The sequence below is a fragment of the Manduca sexta genome, chromosome 3, assembly GCF_014839805.1.
Source record: "Manduca sexta isolate Smith_Timp_Sample1 chromosome 3, JHU_Msex_v1.0, whole genome shotgun sequence".
Lineage (NCBI taxonomy): Eukaryota > Metazoa > Arthropoda > Insecta > Lepidoptera > Sphingidae > Manduca > Manduca sexta.
The window spans coordinates 9,434,701-9,458,393 of NC_051117.1; the positions used below are offsets into that span (position 1 = coordinate 9,434,701).

General features: G+C 35.6%; 1 long non-coding RNA gene across 1 annotated transcript; it reads right to left on the reverse strand.

Annotated features, from left to right (window-relative positions):
- Window positions 1–2,657: 2,657 nt before the first annotated feature.
- Window positions 2,658–10,960, reverse strand: LOC119189458. Its single transcript, XR_005112420.1, has 3 exons — window positions 10,895–10,960; window positions 9,563–9,716; window positions 2,658–9,248 (listed from the first exon to the last, which is right to left on the reverse strand). It is a non-coding gene; the product is annotated as an uncharacterized LOC119189458 (long non-coding RNA).
- Between the last annotated feature and the right edge of the window lie 12,733 nt (window positions 10,961–23,693).

Below are 23,693 nucleotides of genomic sequence, written 5' to 3' on the forward strand. Positions count from 1 at the left end.
GGTTGGCTAGGTAAGAGCCAATTCGCTCTCAATGGTGAAGATCACGGTTCTTTGAGACTAGTGTAATAAAACATAGGTATATAATATTAACTCCTCTTACCTTTAAATCTGAGCTGCCAGTTTTAATTACATTATGCTTTGCCTTTTTAATTTTACCTCTACTCGCTAAATGTTTGTTGGTATATAAATACCTAACCTATAATTTATAATAATTATTATCAGGTACTTTGACCAGTTATAAGTGTGTCCATGTTTGCCTAGTGACTAATAAGTAATAAATTGTGTTATTTACCATTAGCTATAACGAGTACAAGACGGTTCTTCTTTCTTTCTTAGGCATTAATATGTAAAAGATACGCCTTGTACGCACTTTACTTTTTGCTAAAGGATAACAGCAAATGCCATGAGCATTCATAAAAGCTGTTTTAGTGTGCGTAAAACAAGTTTGTTTTAGATTTATTTATGTGTGGTAAAACGGTTTTTTTATGTTAAGTATAAGGGGTAAAAGAGCATACGGTTCACCTGATGGTGAGTGATCACCGCTGCCCATGATCATCTGAGACACCAGGGAGCATAAATGCGTTCGTGGTAAAAAATGTCGGTAGAAACGTACTGTAGTGGATTGCCAACCTCTAAGGTGTGTGTTGCACTTTCTGTTTAGCAGTTACTTTGAAAGTGACATTATTTTTTGTTCTAGGCAATAAACATATTATCCAGTCTTACTTATAAAAAATTCGTAAAGCTATGCTTAGTTAAAACACAAATTTACTCGATCAGCTGTAAGTCAAAAGCCGCCATCTTGCCTCTTAATTAGATTCAAACTAATAACCAGTGATGTTTTTGACAGCTATTTAAGCAATTCTTAACTACCTCTTAACGCTAAAACAAGTTTATAAGACTGAATATGGCGCGTCTTATCTTAATGATCTAAGTACAGGATAGTAATAAATAAAACACCAAATTAATACATTAATTAAATTTATTATAATCATACTTTATAATTTAACTATTCGTTATTGCTTTATTATTATTATTGTACTTAGTTAATGTGCGGGATGCACTTCTGAAGTTTCGCTGTTCATGGCTGACTTTATGACATCTACGAAATATGAGGAAGTTTAATTTGATTTAGGTATACATAGTCAACTTCTAAGTTGACATATAGTGATGTTTAGAAGGGTAAGCAGATCGTTTGAAATTTGTAAACATGGATTTGTTGTGATAGGTATGGCAATATATTTGCACGGAAACCATTTTGCGGCATCCGATTATCTCAAGAATTATAAATACATATGAAAAATTACTTTATATTATGTTGCGAATATTTATTATTGATTGCACATGCCTTAAAATATCTTTGTCTTGGCTTAATACGACTTACGGCGAACGCAGACGACCGAATTTAAAATTAGCTCACTAATACAAGGATAGTGTGGTTTTGATTGATCTTTGAAACTACTGACCCGATTTTGAAAATACTTTTGCTAATAGGAAATGTTCTAAAATGAACCAACAATGTTCCAAGATGATATTGACTGACTGCTATGCGAAACTACGAGCGTAAACAGAAAGTATGTTTAATGCAGATAGACTTAAATTGGAATGATAAACTCAGTGACTTATTTTTATACTGGCGCGACAAAGTGTCCCCACTGCACCTGAAGGTAAGTGGAGTGGGGTCCAACAGAATGTCGACTGACAAGAGATGATTACCCTTCGGCAGTCGACACAATTATACCGGCCTGTTGGGACTGGATATACACAGGCTGATCCCGGAACGCGACTTACGTGGGCCACTAGCGGGTTTTAACACCTTGTGTTCGGTAGTCGCTATCCGAGCGGATATTAAATATATCCTACCACAATATATGGAAGGATAAGTCCAACATGAGCTAATGCTGAAATAATTGTTGTAAATGAATCCCTCCTAGCCGAATTTCGGCCACGGCGGCCAATCTCAACGGAGATCAGCCAGGTACGCAGGATATATTATAGTGCCCAAGTGTGTGCGCAATACACAGGTGCACTCTCTGTTCCTTCACTCTCATAGTTCGGTGAGACGGCAATCCGACATGACCGGAGAGAGATCAGGCGCAGGACCAACGGCTTTACGTGCTTTCCGAGGCACGGGGGTATCACACCGAACAACTTCCTGACTCCGAGCTGCGACTGAGTAATTTTTAAGATGGAAAAACCCAGTTACAATTATTTTGGCCCGACCCGGGATTCGAACCCAGGACCTCAGCGCGGCAGTCGTACTTGTACCGTGTACACTTACAACTACGCCACCAAGGCAGTCGGTTGTTGTAAATATAGTATGTATAAAATCGGTGTCAGACAAAAATCGGCAGTTTGCGTTCGCCTAAGTATAATGCAATTGGCTTCAACTGCAAACCATTAAATCATTCGTAGCTCTCATCTTGTGCTGAAATATAAATTCACAATAACAGTTGATTTATAATAATCAAATATTAACATATCATATACTATGAAATATAAACAGTGCTATAGAATCTGTTATATTTAAAGAAAATCTGTCACCGCTTATTCGAAGCATTGTACCGGTTTTCTGTTCATGAATCCCGAAAAAGAACCTTAATGTGAAGCGATACGATCCTTAATAATACTTAATAATCTATAACACACAAGTCAACAAGGAAGAGTAGTAGAATTATATTTTAGCTTCAAATATCCATTAAACCTATAACAATATCACATACATTAACTATACACTATAACAAACAACAATTACTTTCGATGATACAATGGTGTGTATTTATCTATTATTAATTCGTATTTATTATTATTAATCGTTTATATTCACTATTACTTATGTGCGTAATGATAGTGATCACTGTAGCGTATATTTTTTTTAGAATTAATTTTTAATTTATTTATTATAATATATAGAATCACATCCACTAAAACACATAGAGTCATAGAATAGAGATATTATATTGGGTGTTGTGGGAAACGTTTTGGAGGTCGAATTGATGATACACTTTATATTTTGTACATGCTTTAAATCTATACATATTGTAAAACAAAGTCCACTTTTCTGTCTGTCTGTGTGTGTTTTTTATAAATTTTGGTATGGAGATAGTTTAAGATCCTGGGAAGCTTATAGGCTTCTAACTCGGGAAAACTGTGACTGTTTCTCGGATTCAACTTTGTATGAATATAAATATGAATTATTTTCGTTTGAAGACAATCTTCTCGGAGTTATTATTAAAATAAGGTAATTAACAATGGTATAAAATAATATAACAAAGTTCTTAGTGATTTCTTTCGGTCATAACTAGAAAATAGGTTATCTCAAATTATTTATGACAACGCCATCTATATTCACGGCGTGAGACCCCAAAACGTTCCGCACAACATTAGACACACATCTACACGACAGAGATAGCTTGATTCGTGATTTATCTTAAAAAACCACCGACGATTATAATTTGCCGTATAATTTTCGAGAGCGTCTCTAAATAGGCGTCTTTTCGACGTTGCTTCGCTAAAGTGACGTTTGTGCTTTGACAGCTTGCCGCCATTTCGACGAAGTCCGCCATTTTGTTGGGCATAGTTGGACTAAACAATTTATTTAACATTGAAGTTAAAACTTTAGTTTTTGTGAAGTATAATTTAGAAGTAAGAGCAAGCGTTTGAAACGTTTATTTTACTGGTGGGTCTGAAATGACCCATTAACGTACTGGGTCTTTATAGACCCCTAACGAAAGGCGAGTCCAATTATGCCCAGCATAAACAACGGAACCTTAAATTATCTAGTAATACTGTTGTCCGTAAGCTTGACTGTGCGCAGCTCTAACAGATCCCTTACAAGTAGTCAACATGATAAATAATGCTATAAACTTGTATCAACGAATTAGTTACAGCGATCGTTTCTAAAAGGGATAGCAAAACTATACTTAACGCAATATCGGCCTACGTCTGTAAAGTTTTTTATCAAAATCCTGTTTGGGTTTTATTGCGGAGGTTGAGTGGATTTGAAAGTTTATTTTTATATTCTTATACCAATTTTACTCGTTACATGGAATTATAAGATTTATTTGATCGCCGGAATAGGTTATCTAAAATTAATCCCTTATGTATAAAAGTATTTTTTTGTGATTTTTAAATTTATTTTTGGTAAATACCATTTTACTTTGACAAAGTTTAAATAAGATTTTAAATAAAATACTTCAATTTAACTACGTTACTGTCGTGACCTTTATTTAATTTTCAATATTTTTAATCTATGTTTCACACAACAAAAAAAAAACAATTACTCGACTCCGTGTGTTATTAAATTTATTTAATATTGACGAAAAATACTCCACTCTTTTCCCCACAACAAAACCCAAACATATCAATACAATTCGAAAAATTTATAAAGAATACTAAAAGAACATCAATATTGGACATTTAATGGTTTTAGATTTATCAAATATCAAGCTTGTACACAAATATAAGAAAATTTACACAACACACCATTAAGAAATAAGTTTAATTTGATTAATACTTGACGTTTAAAATTTCAGACTCTTGCTGAAATATAAGAGCCTCATAGGATTAAAAATAAGTATAGCTTTATAATATAAGTTATAGGTGAAATTGTTGATATTGATAATGTTTGGTATTGCTATAAAAATGGTACGACTTGGCGAGGCGGTGGGCCGGTAATACCTCCGTTCGCTCGAACTGAATAAAAAAAATGTAGTAATGTATTCGTATACTTATAGTCGTGTAAAAATCATACTATAGAGTCAAGGAAATAATATTTGTGTTTTCGAAATTTCAACCGTACTTACATAGTAATGAGACGTGAAATTGAATCAATAAGTTTTTTTTAATTTAATAATTTTGAATCAAAGAATCCAGTTCGAACTATTCTCGTCCCAAATACCAACTCACCATCCCACCAGAGACCCTTAAAACTAGCAACGGAAATATTTGGACGTACCTCGATCCATTAATCCTTCAAGGACAATACTATATCTTAAAAACAGCTGTATTGTCAACGTCCCTGTACATTGATGTGTATATGAAGACGGAATCTCTGCATGCTATCGTTTACGGCATATTCCTCCCTTTAAGCTTAATGTGGTGGAAGCAGAATTAAAAAAAAAAATTTTAGTTAACACATTCGAGTTTGGAAATATCGGGTCAATTTAGACCCACGATACTTTTAAAATTTGTCTTAATAATATTTTTTTGTAATACGTAATTAATATCTGATGTACATAAATAATATATCCTTTCTCAAGAAACACAATAAAGATTTTACAAATGAGTAAATTTTTACTAAAGCCTTTGTTTCCAAACCCGAATATGTCAAGCAAGATCAGTGCTACCGATCGGGAGGAGTCATGCAAGAAATACGAACAAAATAGATGTAGTGATTGAAATTCTAACAATACAATAACAATTAGCTCTATCATAGCAGACATGACACATAGAAATATAGACGCCAAGCCATTGTTATTATTACCTAAACTAATTATATTTAATATTGTCTACAAATTTCCACGTACTAACATAATATATTCTAGCGAAAGATTATTTACAAAGTGTCACATGGGAACGACAAAATTAATCTTCCATTCTGTTATGTACTATTTTTCAGTGATATGTAGTTTACGGATATTTCTGAAACCAAAGCAGTTGTGATGAAACATCGGGAGATCACGGATAGGTGACAAAATAATCCATAATTACATATGTTTGGATATTGGAAGTTATGTATTTATAATGAAGATTTTTTAAAATTTAATTTAAATGTGATTGGTTGAATATTTTAACATATTTTTTCGTCTGGGTCTATTTAGACCTACATGTATCTCAACCTCATTTAAACTCCAAAATATTTGATATGATTATTCAACTTTTTTTCTTTTCCTACATCTTGTTAATTATGTCGTTCCCATGCAATGTTATTAAAAAAAATAAACTATAGCATAGTGATTAGTTATCCGATATGTTAGGCAGTAAGTCACTAGGCCACGTAATATTGGAGGGCCGGTCGTTCGTGTAAATATGGCGGAAATAGAAAAACAAATTTTGAAAAATCCGTTAAAAATATCTTTAAATTTTTTTAAGACATTTGTTTTATAATATTCAGTGAAATTTAAAGATGGAGATATAGATAACTATACTATATTTTTTTTTATGATGATAAATTAAATGTTAATTATAGGGTCACATTGGACCCATATTTACCCGAACGACAATTAAGCAGTGATACACGATAGATTCTTAAATACAGCTTGATTATTTGGAAAGCTAGAGCTCCACTTAGTTTGGCAAAATATTACAAAAACCTTTAGAAAATCTCTCAAAATGATCTATGGGGAAAGGAATAGACAGTACAAAGCATAGGCTTTACACTAGCTATATAAGTAGATGTAAAAAATTCAAGACGACAAATTGACAGCTTTTCCGATAACACTAGTCGTATATGAATTTATATATAATAATTGAGACAAAGCCTTATGTCTATAGGCAGAAAGACCACAATTTGGTCGGGCGCGTGAAATTTTCAATAGTCAGGTGTTATTGAAGGCGAAGGCAATGAATGAACCAATGAATACATTTTTGGGCACCTATTTCCAACCTGTGACCTGAATAGGGAAACCTACCATGGATTCAGACGTTGTATAATCTGAAATATGGTTTGGCTATTCTCCTACAAATCACTGTGGTTTCTGGAAATTAAATTTTGTAATAAATAATTCTATTTTTCGGAAGAACCCATGAGTCAATAATTTGAATCTCTTTAAAAAATATATATACTTTTGTTAGTACTTGTGCAAGCGAGTTACTATAATAAAGTAAGTATTTAACTGTATAACGGCTATAGGACACCTTTTACTAATTTAAAATCTCTTTGGGGTAAGCCATCAGTATGATGGGGTACATGTGAAAATATTAATAACTATAAGAAATATGAAATGAATTGAAAAAATTCACGCGCCCAATAAAACACGTAGAGTCCACAGAAGTTATAGAATACGATATAAAAAGATTAACATTCATTACAACACCGTTACGTATAGAGATTTGTCCAACTAACCGCCAACTATTGCTATTATTGGCCAACATTTGGTCCTATATTTACAGAAACGAATTTGTTAACATTTGCAATCACGAAACTACAAGTCCACTCGAATTATTGCTTTGATCATAGCGGATAACACAACAAAGACCCCGAATGTGAGGCCTGATCCCTGACAACTGAATAGAGAAGCATCTTGTAACATTTGTCTGTATCACATCTTGGACCCAGATTCAATCAACAACAGCAACAATTTATAAACTAAAACATTATACAAAAAATATCATATCCTCTGTTCTATTTTAGGGAATAAAAAAACACTCTTACACTAAACAAACGTAATCCTTTTAAAGGATAACAAGCAGTAACAAATGTGTCTTTTCCGAGAGGTAACATTTTATCTAGCAACTATTTTGCTACTTTCGTTGTGCCTGAAAGCACTTCATTAAGGATTGTATCAAATTGTGTTGTAAAAACATTCCACTAGTTATTTTATTTAGATTTTTGTTCGAGGAATAGCTGTGACGATTTACACGATAAAAATTTCGACAGTAATATTAAAATTACATAAAATGAATGAGTTAATATTAAAATGCCAATGAGAAAAGATATTTTACCACCAATCTTCGTCATCAGCAATTATAATTAGCCAATTTAAAGAAATAAATTACAAAACAATTCGATAAACCCACATCAATAGCACGCGAATCCACGGTGATCCGAAGCTTACATCTACTTAAACTCACACTGAACACTTCGCATCGGAGATGGGTACGGATTGAGCGTGATGACTGGAAGACTTGAGCAATAAATGTGGAATTCTTAACAAGCTTGAGTCATTGTAAATCACTAGAAGAGGAACGCGTGATATATAATAAATAACATAATTTTTATTAGTCAACAAGATATATGAAAAATACAATAACATATATTTAACATTTTCTTTATATATTTTTTCACAACGGAATAGGGGTTATTTTTTCTGTATCTGTTACCCCAAATTTAGGAAATCAATAACTGAGTTTGAACGGTAATTTTCTAGTTTTATTTAATGACGTCTTCACTGATGGGGTGTTTTCTAGTGACTTACATTTAACTTCACATAATTTAACACGCAGCGAGTTTATAAACATAAAACTCCAAATTTGTTTTGAGAAAATGATTACACTAAAATTTAAGGAATAATGGCATACTAAGAAGAGGTTTTATAAAGACATAGAAACTAGTGGTGGAAGTTTTGTGACTTTTTAAAACCCACGCTAACTTACATAAATAGTGAAAGTAAATAAATGTCTTTTATAGCCAAAAATGTAAAAAGATCCAAATGGATAGGTTTTAGGTTTTCTCATTCGTACTTTTATAACTTAACTGTACTATGTAACAGCAAAACATGGGGTACCCCATCAATACACATTTAATATAAAATGGCACGTACTATAGTATTCCAATGGAATTTTGGAATATAACTACTTATCTTGAGATATAACACTTTAACCTAATTATAGAAGAGTAATAAAATTACTGCATAGCTTCATGGCTGGTAGATTAGAGACCTCAACTGACAATCAGTTAACATTACTGTCGACTATCAGGAAGTTGATTAATACAAATATTACGTGAACTTTTGTAGTATTGTAGGAGTTATGTTATGATAGTGACATCTAAGACAACTATTTTTGGAACTATTATGATACTGGGGTACCCGTATAGTAACAATTCGTAAAATATCAAAAACAATTTCAACATTTGCATCATCGATGACTTCAGTAATTACATTGAAATGTTCTAACAATTATAAATAAATACATATCCAATAGAAGTGAAATTTTGAACACATTAAAATGTTTTTTTATTTGGTTACAATTTAAGTTATTAATATGGTGTGCAACCAAAATGATGTCAGTTATAGAGCATTCAATAAGTCATGGACTGACTTAATCAGGTTATAATGTACCGCAAACCAAATGCACATACAATAGTCAAGTACTGACTTAACTTCAAGCATTTTCGGTTTGACTTAAAAAAAATCTAATGTGTCCAAGTGGGAGTATGGTTTAGTAGATAAAGGCGGGGTGTAGTGGGGGTGGGGGGACCCGCGGCTGCTTGTCCAGGGGGGCGCAACACGCAGGTTCGCAGCACGGCGCGCTGAACGGGGCCGGCACCAATGCGTATTGGGCTGGCGGTCCGTAGATCGCTGGAGTCGCTGGAAGCAGTTTGTGATTAAATTTACCTATTTTAAGTTATAAAATAGGTAATAAATTAGTTTGAAAGTATTTTTTGCTATGTTTCGATTTTTACGACAGTTGATATAACAGTCAGTATGCAGTCGATTCTTCGTAAATGAATATAATATTTTAACAATATCGTCGTAAGTGCAGTGCAGTTGAAATAGTATCGATCAGAGATTTGTTGACAATGGATCTATGCTGAGTATCCTTGAGTTAAAAAAGTAGTAAAAGTAATATAAAGTATTCTAATTTTAAGTTCAAATTGCATTTTCTAAAATCTAAAACTTACTGTCAAACGGCAGTGGATAAACAGCATAGGGCGGTGGCAGTTCGCATGGCGCGCACGCAGGCATCGGCGCTATAGGGGGCGCGCACAACAGCTGGTAGCACAAAGGCGCCTGCAGGGGAGCTGCTTCAGTGCCCAGCACTGGGATTTGACTCATCTGGAATTACGAATTAGTCAAATCACAATTTTTTTTTTTTAAAGTTAAGACAAAGATAGAAATAAATTAAAATATCTTAGGTTATTGTCAAGAAAAGGATTGACAAAGACCAAATTTCTATTTTCTTTCTTTTAAAGGCAAGACAATGTATCTATTTTACTAATTCTTGTTTTCCCTTCTATGTTAGCAACTCTTCCATAATTCAATCATGTGGATGATGATCATGTGACAAATTCTAAAAAAAACATCAACAAGAATCAAATGTTACCATTTAATTGGGGTAAACAATCATTTAAAATCAATCAAAGATTTTAAGTCTGACCCCTGATTGTTTTGATGCTTTTTCTTAGAGGGTATGTTTTACGAAAAACTAGTATATAATTATCGGAGTTCATAATACCCAAAAGACGAATCATCTAAGCGTTTCTAATCTCTACTATATACTCTATTTCTTAAACCTCTTTAAATAGTATCGGCTTGGAATTCTTAAGCAAAGTTGATTCAAACAGATCGCAAGAAAACTTGCACATCATCATCATCATCAACGCCAACCAAAGACGTAAAACATACTTCACATCTTTCCTCCAGAAGGGATAGGGAGAGATGCAATCAGAACACCCACTTTTCACCATTTGTTCTATCCACAAATATAATTCGGGACGAGTTTCTCACCATATTAACACAGAAGAAAAAGCCAATATAGCCCGACCAGGGATTCGAACCCTAGGCCTCAGAGCAGCGTAGTACCGCACACACAATATAACTACCACGTAAGAGTGCCGAAAGGCGAATTCTTCCGTAAGGAAACCCGACACAACATAGATACTAATGAGTCTATCACCATATCAGCCACGAATTCCAGACTCCGGGTTGACACAATAATAGCCAATATAGCCCAGGGATTCCAACCCTAGGCTTCCCAGCAGCGTAGTACCGCACACGCACAATATAACTACCGCGCAGGAGTGGCGTAAGGTGAATTTTTCTATAAGGGACACAACATTGATACTAATATACATGAATGCGGTCTACAAATCGTTCTGATGATAGATTCTACATAAAAGGAAGCTGGAAAGATCCGGGTTATATAGACCCTTCGTCACAGCGAAGTAGTCAAACGTAAATTAAACAGTAAATTAAACTTGTAAATAAAGTTACTAACAGTATGCAGTGTTTACCTGTTTCCGCACAGCTTGCGCGACCCGCAGCCGGCCCAGTGGAGAGAACATCACGCCTCCACTCTGCAAGTAACGTTAAATATTGAAATAATGAAGGGAAGTTGGGGCCAGGTGGAGGCGGTAAGGGAAGTAGCGTTATATCAACATTGTTTCTTGTTTAATAAATTTAGACTATAACAAATTATCCGATGTGGTTTCTCGTCTCAAAAAAATTCCGTGTACGGCAGCACATGATGATAAGTGGAGCACGGTCCAAATAGGCTGAGAATGATCTCGCCAGTCGATTTTGGACTATAATACGGTAATATTAGGTATCCGATGTGGTCTCTGTCGTTATTAAAAAAATCCGTGTACGACAATGACCCAATGGCACTTTGGTAAGCTGAGTATGGTCCAGATAGTGTGGACTGACGAGAGATGACCCTCCGCAGTCGATTTTGGACTATAATACGGTAATATTACGTATCCGATGTATCTTCGCGTCACAAAAAAATGCGTATACGACAAGGACCATATTGCACCTTAGGTCCTTATAGTAAGTGGAGTACGGTCTAAATATTGCCAACTAATGAGAGATGACCCTCGCCGTTTGATTTTTAGTTTTGGTGATTAAATACTAGTGGTGAATAAGTAACCAATATCTAAACGCGTAAGGCCTTCGATCTCTCTGCGGTCATGTCGGATTGCCGTCTCACCGGACTATGAGAGTGAAGGAACAGAGAGTGCTTTTGTATTGCGCACACACTCGTGCACTATAATTTCTCCTACGTGGCTGATCTCCGTTGAGATTACCATGGCAGAAATTTGGCTAAGAAGGAATCATAACCATCACGCGAATGATACACAGCATGGAAAATATGTAACGCATTATAGGAAAAATATGACTAATATGTATCCTCCACATAAAAATAGCGAAACGACGTTTGTCCAACACAATGGCCTTTAAAAATCAAATTCGCCACCAAAGTAGTTCCTATTAAAATCCGTCCAGGTACGTAATTGTACGACGAAATGGGAGCGTGGGCCCCGTTAATAACCCTATTATGGGCGGCTGTAGCCACATATTAGTTTATAGCCAATCAAATGTACAATGTAGGGCTTCGGTAGGGTTTGAAAGTGGCTTTTTATTATCCTTATTGTGCGCTATAAAATGTTTGGGTGAAATTGTTAGCGGTGTCTGTGTTGGCATTTATTACATCGACCTACCGAGTTAGGTTATTTCATTTTACACGTACAAAACGACTTAGAAGGTAGAACTAGAGGGGGGAAAACTAACGAAACTTATATCTAAACTTTTTTCTTTTTTTTTCCCTTCTCACTTTATCATGTACTGTACTTTGTAGTAGTCTTTACCCTACACTGATTGAAAAGAGCAACACCAGAGTTTCTTGCCCGTTTTTCTCTGGTGAGAACTGCTTTCCGAACTGGTGGTAGAGTTAATATTGACGGAATCTAAATAATGTATAACATTTTACAGATTCAAATAAATAAATCATTTCATTTCATCATTTCAAAACATTTCATTACATTAATTACACCACGCCTATCTCCAAAGAAAGGGGTAGGCAGAGTAGAGGTGCAAAGTACACACTTTTTGCTCTGTGTATTTCGCCCCGTCATCTAGATTTTACTATTTGTGCCCCCATAACGGGAACAAACACCAGACTTCGAGCCGATACTGAATTGTTAAACCTAATATCACTTTGTCCAACCCGTGATTAGAGCCAGCGCCTTCAAACCGGTGTATTGCGCACATAACATAACTACGCCACTGAGGTAGTCACTTAGGTCTTACTAATGTTATAAATAGAAAATCATAAAGATGTTTGGGAGTATTAAATGTCGGTACGAGTCGTACATTTTATCTGGAAAACATTATAATGGGTCATCATTTCTTATGTTAACGTGAATGGTAGACATTAAAATCAAAATATTTTTCGGCCTTAAACTAGCCTTTGTGGTATGCTAATCCTCTCCATGACAACGAGGGCTGCAAAGTCTTTGAAACGTTGGGCGAAAATTTAAACATTAAAACCTCGATAAAATCCGAAAAAAATGTTTAATATTAATTGTAATGGGTCTTTGGTTCTGAGAAAAAAAATTGTACACGGATGAAGCCGCAAGCAAAGTTATTATGTATATTCTGTCCATGTACTTTTTAAGTAAGGAATGAAAGAGTTTCCTTGAAATATCGTCTAATGAGGCCTCTTCAGGCTGACAGAAAAGACGTTCGCAATCGTACCTTTAAATGGAGTTTCTTGCATTGCTTCTCTGAACGTTGCATATTAAAAATATCATGTAGTACTTCTGTTTGCTTGCGACTTCAGCGGAACAAAATTTATTTTTAGATAAATAAATTCTAAGCTATTTAGAGAATAAAGGCGGCCTTTTAGGCCCATAAATTAAGCGTATACTGAAATATATTATAAATTTAATCAGTTTTCAGATGCCGCGTGAGAGGACGAACCAAATACATTTTTAAATTATAGTTTCAAGGACATTACACAGCAGTCAAAATATTAATAAAATGAAGTTCTATATTTAAAATATTATTGTATTAGTAAAATAAGGTACATTATTGAATGCTTTTTAACTTTAATTAGGTAAAATTTCTTCAAATTAAACACATATTTGCAAAACTAAGTGGCGAATTCAGCCTGAACTAGGCCAGCGTGGTGGACTGTCCTAACCCCTTATTAGTAGACAAGGCCCATGCCCAGAAGTGGTACAGTATGTAATACAGCCCTTCTATTATTATTAAGTAAAGTTAAAGTAGAATTGAAATTATACACAACTTTGTGTGTGTTCTAATGTGTAACAATCTTATAGCTTTCCCAGACACTTCTAAACATTATAATTTGTATGTCCATATAACGTTAATCCAAAAACCAACCCAAATATAATTTACTTTCCCAAAATACCACATTAAAGCATTCAAATCGGACCAGTCTCCTTTTTTACAATGAAAAGAATCAATAAAGGCCAACAACAACCCGCCCCGTCCCCCCCCCCCTCGACCCGTCCTCACTCTCCCCCACCTGAAACGTTTGCAATGCCCTTCCTAATATAACGCGACAAAGGCTGGAGTGCTTTACCCTGTATATTTGAAATCTCTAGCAACCTGATTACAGACATGTATTTAGGTGTTATGTCGGGGGTCTGCGATGCAAATGATGTACGCTTTTAGAAATATTTTGTGAGGAAATGTGTTGTTTTGCTTGAATATATATTTGAAGAAGTAGCGAGTGGAGTAAGATATTTTATTTTTTATATTACGCGGTAGGGTTCTCGTATGAGAGTCCATGTGTAAAACTATAACTGCATTGTCAATTTCTACCACAATGTAGGAGTGATATAATTGTTTAGCTTCTATCGAATTCGTTGTACCCAGCGTAATTGTTTGACATTATGTGTTTTCACATTTAATTTCGCTTTTATACAGGTTATAGTTATGTTATGAAGTTCTTCACAATTCTAAGTTTTGGGTGGTTTATTTAGTTTAAAGTATTTTGGTGTATGATGTGAGGTAAGTAGGTGCCGATCGGAGTGGACTATGGAGTGACATAATCGTAACCTACGACAAAGCTAATTCAATAAGGATTTTAAAAAAAAGAATGGGTGGTATTGTTAATATTTAAGGGCCTTTGCGACGCTTATATCAGGTAAGCCTTAATGGTGGTGAAGCGTCCAAACAACCCGATTCCTACCGGTTTCCTTTTTAATTCTACATTCTTCTTCTTCATTCTTCATTTTAATTCCCTTACATTTGTCTTTTCTGTAAAATTGGCCGCGATATGTTAACTAAGGCATTTTTTTTGCCACAGGTGATCTTTTGGGGAATTTCACCCTTCGCCACTGAAGCCTAAGTATATTCCTTGCCTCGAAGTTAAATAGAAAAAATGCTTTTTTATATATCATACAAATAACCACAAGTTACTCTTTAGCGATTTCTTACATCGAAACTATTGCCATTGGTCACATCCACTGCTATACATCACATCGAATTATGCCAAAAGCCGTATAATTAGTAATATTACCAGCGTCACATTATGTATTGAACCAACGATAGGCAAAGTTCTTCTCAACAACTAAATTTAGCACTTACCACGCCGGCTTAATGCATGTTGGCAGAAAAAATGTGGCCATATTGGCCCTGAAATTTGTTGTCGAGTCCGTCCCGTTCGTGACCAGAGGGGTATTGGTAGAGTCGTGTCGAATCGCCTCGAATAGGCCCATTTCGGCTAATATTGTGGGCTCGGCCCATTACAGTACTTACTACCAGACTTCTGGGCAATACGTGTTATTTTAAGTGTTTTAGCAAAATCACGCTTTCTCTCTATGTTAGGGGTAGGCAGAGTAGAGTAGAGTGTCATCTACATTTCGCTAGCTGTGGAAATTAATTTTAAGGAGATAAATCTATTGTCATTTATCGTACGCAGTTCCAAATTCTGGGTTGCTGATGAACGAAAAATATATGACTATATCAATTTCATCATATCTTATGTTTACGCGAATGTTAGACATAAAAATGAAACTATTTTCGGATTTTATCGCGGTTTTAATATTTTAGTTTTCTCCCGACGTTTCAAAAGACCGGCTTCCAGACTTCAAGACACTGTGAGCTCATTCGGCGTAGATCGGACCACCAACAACTAAAATTTAAAAAGTTGTATAATTGTAAAATGTAGGTAGATATTGTAACTCTGACTTTGCGGATGCACAACACCTCAGTCCCCCCCGTGACCATGAAGTCTTCGAAATGTCGGGTGAAAACTAAGGTATTAAAACCGCGATAAAATCCGAAAAATAGTTTAATTTTAATTTTCATTTCATCATCAGCCACATAAAGTCCACTGCTAAACATACACCTCCCCTAAAGATTTCCAGACGGACCTGTCGAAAGCGATCTGCATCCAGCACGTATAATCAATTAAATCGAAATTTATTATGAGATTTATATTAACCACTGAATTACTTATAGATATACCTATTAATAATATTACAGCACTTCGCTCTTAAACTTTCACAGGTAGGCTTATATGAAACTATCTCGTATGTTAATACAATACATAATTCTGTAGACTGGTGAGGGATAATTATATTTGTCTTGTAATACTCTATCTCGTTCCCTCTTCGCTTACCATCAGGTGCAGTGAGATCAGTTTTCCGACCGTATATAAACTATAAATTAATCAAAGAGTTTTAAAATTATATAGAGCGGACACTGGGAAGATTGTCATGCGAAATATTGGCACTTATACGATGGTTACTCAATCTGCAGTGAAATAGCAAACACCAATGTAAAATATATTATATTCTTTCCACATCATTTTTCTGTAAATTATATTTTGTGAATATCTAAAGACGCTATGACATCTTGTCACATTTCAAATAAGACGACTTATTACCCATTAATAACTTTTGAAGCACAATTTTGGTCCTGCTGTTCGATCTATAAGAAAGAAAGGAAGATTTATTATTGGGACAGTATAACATGTACAATATAAGCAGAGAAAAACAAAACATATAAAGAAAAAAACATAATTATACCCATTGTGCTAACAATGGGAACCCTTATTCAGCTTCTTGCTGCAGTACCAGTATGACTGATACTGTAGCGCAACTAACTATACTATATGTATAGTTTGTTTGTTTTTTTTTTTGTGTGGCATGATCTTATATTTGTTTAGTGTGTAGTCTGTAACTGTACCTAACAATTAAATTCAAATTCAAATAGTTTATTACAAATCAGACTTACATAAGAGCTTAAAATATACAAAAATAAAAAAAAATACAGGAAAATTTATAAACAACACCGCAAATTACCAAGGGTACCCAAACTACGCAAGGCAATAAATAAATAAATAAAACTAACTATACTTGGTATGGTCGTATAATCATACAAATGGGATAATGTAGCATCACACTCCTTTAAAGCATAAAAGACGACCCTGACCGATGACAATTCCAATATTCCCGAGCATTCCCGAGGGAGAGCAATATAACTTCCCGATACTGACTCAGCAGGCAATTTGTTATTAAACCCTTAGGAAATAGAGTCGTGCAAACGTGCAAGAATCGAGCTCTATATTAGCATTCTAGACAGGCCGAGCCTGGGGACAGGCGACCTATTTTTAGGATTTCAAAGAGTACTAAATAAACATTGATAGTATGTTGTTTGTCTGACCTTTAGAGGGTTCTATTGTACCGTTATTTGGACAGGATGAAATAAGGCATATTTTAATAAGAGGTAAATAAGAATAATATGATTTAAATAAAACTATTTTTGCGGATTCATCACATGAGCTCACAGCGTCTTGATGACATTGTGTGAACATTCTGCGTAGACAGGACCGTCAGCAGCTAAAAAAAAAATGTAAAATGTAGGTAGATATTGTAGCTTTGACTTATCGGGTGACCAACACCTCAGTCCTCCCCGCGACCACGAAGGCTGCAGTCTTCAAAACGTTGGGAGAAAATTTTAATATAAAAAACCGCGATAAAATCCGTAAAAAATAATTTTAAATCAATGTCTAAAATTAGACAGAGACTTTCCCGCCCTCACACCCACCACTACAACTCTTGTAAGCCAGGATAAGCAGTGACACGCATTTTATGACTCCGAGCAGTGAAGCTCGGCGAGTCTCAGGGAAAACTAATATGTCAATGTCTAAAATTAGCGTAAACATAAGAAATCAATGATATGGTATTTTTATCCAGTTCGGCAAGGGACCCCATTGTACCAGATAGAAAGCGGAGTATTCTCCAGATAGAGTGTCGACTGACGAGAGATGATTACCCATCGAGGTATGAAACTTCAGTGCACAAGTTATCCGGCAAATGGTGACAAAACAACATCTAATATTCAGAGAAATCATCAATATGTAGCGTGTTTTTATAAAAACCTTGTTTTTTTTTTAATTTAATATAAACAAAACAAAGAAGTCAACTAATAAAATAAATGAATGCACGTGGATCATTAGTTTTCATCTTAATAGAAGACAGAAAATCTAAGATGAATTTAACAACATAAATAAAATAAGGAAAAATGGAAATGAAAACACAATATTTCCTAATTGTACCAAACTTTTTGTAAAGGTTATTCCTATTGTAGAATTGGGTTGAATTCTTTCCTTAATTAAAAAGAGGAAGGATTCTGTTCCTTAAAAGATTAGATGTCGGCGGATTTACTGTCGCGGGTCGGGAAACATGTTTTGTTGAATCTGGACCTTTATCCCTGAGGACATTTCGAAGTGATGACCCTTAGGTACAGTCGTAATAAGGTAGCCCGACTTTTGATTACCCAACTTGGGAATGTCCACATTGGTTGGCAGTAAATATTATACACTAGTAGATGCTTGCAGATTCACACGCATGATAGAATTGTTAAAGAATAAAAATCCACTAATTACTCCTCCGAAGATGCCTACGTCTTTTCGATTCAAGCTTACTCCGAACTCAATTCCGTCAAAAGCAGTAATGGTTACGATATTGATTTTATGGTATTAAATGTATCTATCATCAGCCAACAATCTGACAGCGTCTCAACTGATACCTTACTTTAGAACGAAACTGAGTTCATCAATCATTTAATACGGTCTTAGATTGATTAAAAATAAGAAATAACGTGTCATTTCGCTTGATTGGTTCTGGTGAAACATCCAGCCGAACGGAACGAAAGACGCTGACCAAGTTAATAGCGTCCATTTGCTCTGTTCATTAATAGTTTGGGTTTGAACGGAAACTTATCAACCTTTTTTGAGTCAGAGAAAGTGTATTTTAAGACTACACTAAGATTTTGCTGCAAGATGGAGGAGAAAAGACGTGCGAAGGAAAAAATCGTGGCTGTGAAATATCCGGGAGTGGACCGGTATCATCTCCGTTGAACACCTGTTCCGCCTGGCCAATAATAGGGAGAAATACAGGAAGCTGATGGCTAACCTTCAACAATGAAGAGGCATTTGAAGAAGATTTTGCTGCCTCAAGGGCGTTGTTTTATTGCGTGCGGTACTTCATCGTTTGAGGTCCCAGGTTTTGGGCTTATTTTTTGTTCTAGTCAATATTAGCCTAGAGTCCAGAATTTGAGCCCGTTATGGCGAAAGGCCCCCTATCACATCATGGGACGGAATACACATGGCGATATGTGGGTGCTCTGGTTGCACCTCTGCCTACGTCTTCGGGAATAATGCGTGATGTGTGTACAAAGATTTTATATTTCAGTCAATTTTATTTTCATCATAATGTAATGTTCCGACTGATATTTTATTTAGGTTCTTTGTGAATACTAGCTTGAAGAGCGGTTTTCGCCAGAGAACTGACTAGAAACTCTAGTTTTGCTTTTCAAAACCAAAGTAATAAAATATATAATAAAATTTTATTTTATAAATAGCACCTTATAATAGCACCTTATTCATAAATTTATTTTATATTCCATTCATTCACGCATTCACTTATTGCGCGAATTTTTCCTTTTCAGTCTGAAGTATTACTAGTTAAATATAAAAATACATTACCAGGGAAAAAGTATTATGAATTGCGGTCAATTTGAGTAGCCCGTGACTTATACCTCCACTACTGAATGTTTTCATACATAATCCATACATACTATAAAACTAAGTCAACCTGCGTCTGGCTGTCTGAATATTATAAACTTAAAACTTACGGATTTCGATGAAATATTGTATGGAAATAGTTTAAGACCCTGAGAAAGCATAGACAACGTAAAGCGGAATCACAGGCAAAAGCTAGTTTTGAATAAGTTTGGCTTTAATCATGACAATATGCTCAGTGACATAGCAACTAACCATTATAACTAAAAGCAATTAAACGTATCCGAAATCTCTCCTACTATCTCATGCACAATTATTGTTCAAACTTATTTATGATTCTGTTTTTTAACAGGCCGTCATAATTGTGTCGACTGGAGGTAATCACTTCTCGTTATTGGACTATCTGAATCCTCTGCTTACCAGGTGTAGTAGCACCTTGCCATGACCTTATTGTAAACGGCGACGAACACAAATTTTCTCTAATGCCTGCGAATATTCAGCGCCAGTAGCAACTATTCAGCATGAATAAATTGATGAATCCCTTCTAGCCGAACTTCGGCCACGACGGCCAATCTTAACGGAGATCAGCCAAGTACTCAGGAGATATTATAGTGCACATGTGTGTGCGCATTATACAGGTGCACTCTCCATTCCTTCACTCTTCTAGTCCGATGAGACGGCAATCCGACATGACCGAAGAGATAGTAGGCGCAGGATCAAGGGCTTTACGAGCTCAATTACTCAGCATATTGTAATATCCGGCTACAATGCTCATTCTGATAAAGATTCTAAGACCAGCTTGTCCTCTAGTGAGAAAGGCGTAATTCTGGCTATCATCGATTTATGTAGTCTCGCTATATTATTCAGAGTACACGTTAGAAACAGTGCTCCCGTGCCACGCGAAAATAAACCTACAATTCCATTTACGCATTCCATCGGATTATTCTAACGACTTCCTTTACATAAAACCATAATAACTCAGTGACGTAAGAATTTAATATAATCTAGGCAGTAGTAGAGAAGCCATTCTCAAGCAAATAATCGGACGTCCGTCCGTAATGAAATGTGTATAGGAATACAATTCTACTTCTTGGCAATTTCAAGCTCATTTATTTGTAAAATATTATGAGATAATCCAGATTTATTATAATAAAACAAGATAAGCTTTATAAGAAGACAGCCTTATATAATCCTAGTTCTAGTGCCTACTTGGGCATTCTATATCATATGCCGCAAAATTAATAAGTCAGCCAATATTAAATCATCTCTGTCTATAAATTTACATCAAACTCCAAGATAACCTGAGTGCGTGGCGTCATAAAGGCTCTTAAATCTAAATAAAAAGAAACACACATCACACCTTTATCCCTGAAGAGGTAGGCAGAGGTGTAACCAAGGCACACAATTGGCTCACCATATCGGACACATTTTCCAGACTCTAGGCTGATACTGAGCAGTAAAACCCAACACCACTGTTGAAGGCTCTTTAAATGTAATTAGAAAATACTACAAACAAAATTCGGTCTCTCAAGCCTACAGACACTTTTCTCTAACATCTCTAAATCCTTTGAAAATATTGCAAGCGACAACATCGAGAAGAACATTGTATGAATGAAATTCTGTCACATAAGAGAAGCCTAACCCAGTACAAGCAAATATTAGCAGGGATGAACTGGCTGATCCCGGAATAGTATCGGGAACAAAGGAACTGTCTGGTCATGCGATGAATAGATATTATGTATTGGGTATCGGTATTCATCAACTTTTGTTCTGTACTGAGGGACGTATTTTTGGAAATTTGTCGTCATCATGATTTTGATGCAATTTGTCATGTTTTTATTTTAACATTCGACGCTTTAAGAGTCTTGTTATAAGTTTAACACGTGTGTGTACAATGTCTTTATGTTTGGAAACATTCAATGTTTCTTTGAAAAACCGATAGATGAATATTTGAACTATCAATATTTTTGCATGGTCTGTGCTAGTCTAGATATATTCCTTCGACTAAGCATCACCGTGCAACAACTGTCATTTTCGGGTTTATTGTAGCCTGTATCTCAGGTCATAACAGTTCTATAAATTCCAAGCTCTTGTTGCTAATGTTTGTGGGCAATCATGGTACTTATAAGCATATATTATATTAGTAGGTAGTATACTAACTAGTGTTGCTCGCTATTTCGTCTGTGCGAAAAGCCTTTCTAGATACAAAAGTCCTTGAAACACTACGACGATAACGCCATCTTTTTGAAAATTACATTTAAAATTTAATTATTCCCCATAGAAGTAAACTACCTAGATAAAAAGTAGCTTATGTGTTAATCCAGGACATGGTCACCTGTGTCCCAAATATCGTCCAAATCCGTTGAGTTGTTTCTGCGCTTATTTGTAACAAACATTCAAACATTTATATTACTAAAATAAGGTTTAAAACATTATCTAAAATTCAAATCTATAAAGAAATATTTTAGATTTCAGCTTTACTTGGAAATTAAATATATATTGCGTGACTAATTAATTTAAAGCGAGTTCGTCGACCGATAAATCACTTTATCGGTGTTAAAATAGCAATTCTTGGGAAACATAATATAAATCTTTACCTTAATATTTACAAGTTGGAGGTACTCGCGAATCACGTTATCTACATTAATATTACAGTAAGTTGGTAAGTTTTAAATTTTGATTTTTTGGGCACGGCAGTTCCCCCACTGCACCTGATGGTAAGTGGATTGGGCTCCAGTAGAATGTCGACTGATGAAGGACTCTTCGACAGTTCACACAATTTTGCCGGCCTGTTGGAATCAGATGTACACAAACATACGATAACGTTTATTTTGATTAGAAATAACTTGGTAGCTGCCATCGTTTTGGCTGCTTCTGACAACTTTCAAAGCAGTACTTATCCCACCTTTAACATTATAGATGTTATTATTTATTTGGACTTTATATTATACAAATGTAGGAATATCGGAGATTTAATACGAAAGGTACTCTGTCCCAGTCAATAGGATACAGAGATAAATAAGATAGGTGCATTAAAGTAACTTGATAATAATTACTAACCCCCTTATTCATAAACATTATTTATCTAAAGACGGAGCATTGCTGTGATAATAAGTCTGTTTCTTAGTGCTGATGGCATGGCAGCCATCGCAGTGCGTGGACATAGGGCCGTTGTGATTGGCTAATATTGAGATACAACTTCAATCTAGTTGGCTGTCAGATAAACAAAGCTGAACAAACAACAAGCTATCAGATAAACAAAGCTGAGAAACAGACTTGTTATCACAGCAAGGCTCCGTCCTTAGATAAATAACGTTTATGAATAAGGGGGGTTAGTACATAAGATATATTGTCATAATTCAGTTTACGGTCCATGAATACATTAACAGATGAGTAAGTTGGTGGTCTCGTTAATCAGTTTCGAAAAAATATTTTACTGCTGGTAGGTCCCCCATATCTGAGAGTCCGCCTGGGTAGATACCACCGCAATGTCGATTTCTGCCGCCAAGCAGCAGCATATAGTCACTTTTGTGTTCCGGTTTGAAGGACATTGTAGCCAGTGTAACTACTGGTCATAATAAGACTTAACATCTCATGTATCAGGATGGCGAGCGCAGTGGAATACTAAACAATACCTTGAATTCAAGGTTTGATGGTGTTAACGTTTACGGGTCGTATCGCTTACCATCAGGCGGACGAGAAGCACGTCGCGTCATTCAAAGCAATAAAAAAAAAATATAATATCTGCCAGCCCTACACAAGCCCGTGCGTCAGAGGTCGCGTGCTCAATATCAGGCCCGCATTACCCTCGCAGACTCCAAACATTGAATACATAATTCGTGCCGACGCGACCAATTCTAATAGATTTCGTGCGCATACAGGGAATTGCTTCTCCCTTTCGCTTTTTGTATGTTATGTATATAAGTCAAGAGTTATGACGTAGGTATGTACAGTTAGTCGCAAAAGGAGCTGTAGTAATTTAATTTTCAAGCCGTTTTTAAACTTGAAAGAGTTTACTATATTCTAAACTAGCTTTGGCTTACCTCCCGGGGCAATTCTAGTGCGCTCGGTATTCACACCAAATGCACGCCCATGCACGGGTGGGACAATTGCCGCAGCCCTAGGCAGTAGGCACACAGTCCAGTGTGTATGACTCATGGTTGTAACTACCCATTGAGGCCCATAAATGCTCGCGAATATTTCCTGGTTCTTTCTCTTCTCCGCTCATCCTAAGAGTGGCGAAGGGTCCA